Source organism: Triticum dicoccoides, chromosome 6A (genome assembly GCF_002162155.2).
Source record: "Triticum dicoccoides isolate Atlit2015 ecotype Zavitan chromosome 6A, WEW_v2.0, whole genome shotgun sequence".
NCBI classification, from domain to species: domain Eukaryota; kingdom Viridiplantae; phylum Streptophyta; class Magnoliopsida; order Poales; family Poaceae; genus Triticum; species Triticum dicoccoides.
The window spans coordinates 39,438,668-39,443,995 of record NC_041390.1 but is presented as its reverse complement, the minus strand read 5'-3'; positions in this window follow the sequence as shown (position 1 = coordinate 39,443,995).

Genomic DNA, 5,328 nt, shown 5'->3' with positions numbered 1-5,328 from the left:
GTCTCCGCCACTGTGCGTGGGTGAATATATTTTTCACACAAGCTTCATCCGTAGCCATAACTAAAGCGTATATATCAAGACGAGCAGATCCGGAGGCACCAACGGTCCTGGGGAATGGCCGTTTCTGGTGGGCGTCCCGGCGGCGACGGCCATGAGGAAGATCCGCCACGACAGGCCGGACGTCACGGTGGAGGTTATCCCGGACGGCACCCCGATGCCCGGAGAGTACAACCTCAAGCGCGTCCGTGTCTTCTACGACTCGCAAGAGCCCGACGCGCCCGTCGCCAAGATCCCTGTCATCGGCTAGCTAGCTAGGCCGGACTGATCAACAGTGCATGCTATTCCTCTTGAGAGCTCAATAAATAAAGCTGGCAGCGTGTTACACATGCATTGCAAATTGCATGATCCGTGTACTCGATCGAGCCAGCATTGTTTTTTCCTTGTTCACAAGGCACACCAGGCCTGCATAAACAGAGACAGGTTCTGGCACGCAGGCCATCAAAATGCAGTAGGCAGACGATGGATAAATCGAGTCGATCAAACAGTGCCTACAGTTTCTCCTAGTAGTGCGCAAGGTAGGAGAGGTCCTATTATGCGCCTTCTGCGCAAAGTACCGAAGTTGCGCTCACGTGCCTGCTCTGATGGGCTGGCCCAGTATGAGAGCTTCTCACTCGCTCGGTTTCACGGTTTGATTGGTCGACCGTTGACTTTTGAAACAAATCATTGATCTGAAAAAACATAATTTTGAAAAAGATCATAAAATGGAAAAAAGGTTTGTGAATGTGAAAAAAAATCATAAATTTGAAAAAGTTCATGAAATTGAAAAAAGATGTGATTGACCGCCTGAAGGTGACCGCATCTCGAATGTGTAGCAAACCATGTGCTAGTCCTAAGCCTAATGGCAAGGAGCAGATTACTCCGAACTTCACCAACCTCAACAAAGCATGTCTCAAAAATCAAACACCTTGACATGGATTAACAAGATAATAGACTACACATATGGGTGCACGTACTTATAATTCTTTGACGCCTATTGTGGGTATCAATAGGTTATCATGAATCACGAGGATGGGGGAAAATGTTCTTCAAGGCCCCCTATAGGGTATTCTGCTATCTCAAAATGCATACTGTCCTTGAAAAAGCGCAGCGGGAATGTTACAAACGTGACATGAAGAGTGCCTTCGATGGACAAATTGACCGAAGCAAGGAGGCCTGTGTGTATGGGATAAAATAAAAGTGTAAGAGACGTCATCCCCAACCTACACAGGATATCTTGCAACTTGAGAAAGTCCCGGTTCATGCTCAACCTCGACAAATGTGTCTTCAGGAAGTTAACTCCTCGGGCTCATGCTATCCCACTGGGGTATTTTAGTGCAACTCACAATGATCAAAGCAAGCACCGACATGTAATCCACACCATCTATGTGGTCGTGACCAACCATTTTATCTCTTGTTAAGAAACCAAGGGCTTCCATACTTCAAGTTCCTACGATAAGGTAAAAAGTTTAAGTGGACCGAGTAGGATGATGTCGCGTTCCGTAAACTCAAAACCTACTTGAGCAACCCTTTGGTCCTGGTGGCTCCAGAGGCAGTGGAGCCATTCGTTCTCTATGCCGCCACCTCGCGCTAGGGGCCATGAGCTATGTGTTGGTGATGAAACATGAGGAGGAGGAAGATCTAGAGGCACGTGTAATTTATCAATCGAGTTTTGCACGGGCCCAAAAAGCGATATCAAGTTGTGCAGAAGGTCCTCTACACGATGTTGCTACTGTTTAAGATGCTATATCACGATTTCAGCGCTCACACAATAGTCGTCCCAAAAAACTACGTCCTCGGGTAGATTATGTGTCCTTTGGAAGGATACCAAAGAGGAGCATCAAATTTAGCCAATTCTACATCGATTTCATCTAGTGCGCTGAAGTTATGTTGCATGCACTCGTGGACTTTGTTTGAAAATGGATGTGACCAGCCGAGACACACAAAGGTAGCAATCACAATGTTTCAATCCTCGTGTTTGATGGCTATTTGGCTATCCAGCACTATGTCAGGTTGATATCTTGTTGGTCTTGCACAAAGGCGATGAGCTACGATGTACCACCGCTTTCTACGCATGATGTGACAATCTTTTTGAAACATATGTAGTTCTTAATAACACGTGTAATATGTTGCGGCAACTTCTTAGACATGTATCCAACATTGCTCTATTTTTCTTCTCATGCACAGGAGCTAATGTGCACAATAACCAACTACTTTTAAGTTTCAAAAAACCACCTTCCTTCCTGCACAGCTAAACAAAGTTTCTATTACACACTATTAATGCTTCCATGACACGTGAATAAAGTTTTCTATCTGAAACAAAGTTTCTATTAGTACACTACCAATGCATTGGCTCTTAATGTGTCATCCTATGTTGCATTTAGTTAGTTTAGAGGTTATGTTTCCGTATCAATAGTCATGGGGAGAAGGGGATGAGAGAGAAATCAGAAGAGAAGTCACATACGATCAAATAATTAATATCACTTCGTAGGGAACCATGCTAAGCGCCGTATCTCCACAAACATATAACTCCACTCTGTGTCTCTCTTCTTTAATTGTTCTCCCACCTCAGCATTTTACCTATGAAACTGTGCTAAGGGCCAAGCACTAGGAGTGGTCTTACACACCATGCTTCGAATATAGTGCATCGTGGGGAGGCTAATTGGCAGGTGCCTGCCAGCAAAACCTGCGGTATTCGAACTTCAACCACCTGTTTTTGGAAATTACCAATTTGGCGCTTTACATTGCAACTTTTCATTTAATTGACTTTCAGGTATTGCAGTACTGGCTTTCAAAATATCTTGCTTGGGCTTTCAAATTGTTGACACTCACAAAATTTTAAAGTTTAAACATTTCACTGTTTAGAATTTGATCTGAACTTTTGAAATGAAAAAAAATTGAACTCTCAAAATTGAATTACTTTTAGAGCAAACTAATTTGTAAAAAAACACATTTGTGTGGCCCATGTCAAGAATGAGAAAGGATGAAATAGAAAATGGAGAACATGGCGTTTTAGCTCTCTGGCGCACACATACACACACACCAGCATGAACAACAAATTATGGAACAAAAATAAAAAATTAAATTTGTTGTGACAAACATTGATTAGTATTCACCTATGTGTAGAGTTTCGTGAAGAAAAAACATTTGTAATGCTCTGGGCAAAATAAACATTGTCCTAAAAAGACAATTTTTGAAAAATAATTTGGAGCACCGATTTGTTTTTTTTTTTAGATCTCCACGAATATCATTCCATCACGATCTGCCTGTAGGTAGAAACTTAAGCAATGTTTGATGTCAAAAATATTCATAACCTTTTGTATTTTGTTGCTATTCTTTTCAACTTTACTATTCATTGTACGAGAAACAGAGAAACCCCATGCGCGGACAGGACTCCAATCTCGGTTGGCCAGGCTCTCCTGCGCGCGAGTGCTGACCATGGAGAGCTCCTGTGCATCACTTATAGCGCCTGCTAGGCAAGCTGGCGCTCACCAGTGCATGAGATGAGCCGTAGCCCATTATACCACTGAACTTTGACTTTTGGCCCTCACTATCAACCATCGACACTTGACCCTGGCCATTGAAAAGTTAATAAATTTGGAAAAAAAAATCGTAGCTTGAAAGAGTTGCTACTTTCCAAAAAGTGCACAAAATAGAAAAGGTTCGGGAATTTGAAGAAAAACACAAAAAACATGAATTTTGAAAAAAAAACCAAGAAATTTGAAGAAGTTCATAAAATAAGTTTAAAAAAGGCTCGTGAAATTAGGAAAAAATTATGCATTTTAAAAAATATTTTGAATCCAAAAAAAGTTAATGTGTTTGAAAAGGGGGTAAAAGAAAGATGAAAGGAAAAAAATAAAATGAAATAGAAAAAAAGAGAAAACCGAGGAACACCTATACCGGGAAACACCAAAAGAAAAAAACTTCCAGAAAACTAGTGGAACATTCTAGAAGATTCACAAAACCAGTAAAAATGGTGTATGGATTGGCCGACTACGCTTGCTATCTCTAGCCTATGTAGGCGCTGCCTATGCGGAGCTTCTAACTGGCAGGCACCGATTTTCCCTTCTGAAGCCCGCTAGATAGGCCCCATTAATATGCAGAGACAAGGAAGGACATTTTCTGGGTGCATCGGCAGTCACCTTTGAAGGCCTTTCAAACCCCTCTAGCCTAGAAGCGTGGGCATGTAATGAGGCGCTAGTCCTAGCACGGGACTTACATATTCAGAATATCTTGATTGGTTTTGATTGTCTGGAAGTGGCGACAAACATCAAGAAGGGTGCAGCAACTGTTATGCACCAATCTTGCGAGAAATAGATTACAGGAGGAGAGAGTTCGTGGATGTTAATTTCCGCTTCAAACCGAGGAAGTCTAATAGCGAAGCTCATAGTATAGCTAAGGCCGCGCCAACTCTTGATGTTGGTCGCCATGTGCGGCAAGGGAGAGTTCCTGATATTATTTGTATCCCAGACTTTTTAAGTATTGAATAAAATCCCTGGTTACACCTAAAAAAAGCTATTGTTTGTTCTTCTTTTTTAAATGCCTACCGGCATGCCTTGATCTGTAGACCGCAGGCCTGTAAACGTTGACTGGTGATGTCGACCATTGACTGCAGACCTCTGACCGTTGACATATGAAAGTCCACAAGTTGAAAAAGATGCATGATTTAAAAATATTGCAAATTTATGAAATGTTTACGAAATTAAAAAAACGTTTGCAGATTTCAAAAATGCTCATAATTAGAAAACAAATTAAGAACTTGGGAAAAAATACGGATTTGAAAATGGTTCCCAAGTTGAAAAAATATCCACAAATTTGGAAAAAGTTCATATATTTAAGAAAATTTCATGAATTTGAAAAGAATGCTCAAAATTTTGAAAATGTACACAAATTTGAAAAGTTCACAAATTTTTAAAAAATTCACGAATTAAAACAGTTCCTGAATTTTGAAATAGGAAAAATAAAAATAAACAAAACACGTCCTGAAAAAACCCAGGAAGTCAACCCAAAAAAAATGAAACTTTCTAGAAGGTTCACAAAATAGGTGAGAAGAAAAATGCATGCACCGATCGAACTAGCGTACAGGATGTGGCACGTATAGTGTGGAAAGGTTAAAAAAGCTAAATGGTCCGATCCCAGGATGAATGCGGGGTTTGCGCCATTTGCCAAATAAAGTGCAATCAGCGCGCTTAAGGCGCCAAATAGGGGCTGGGCTGCATATGGTTTCCCTTTAAGTGCCCTATCTCTACCTAATAATAAACCACGCATCACTACTGGCCGTCCGTCGCACCA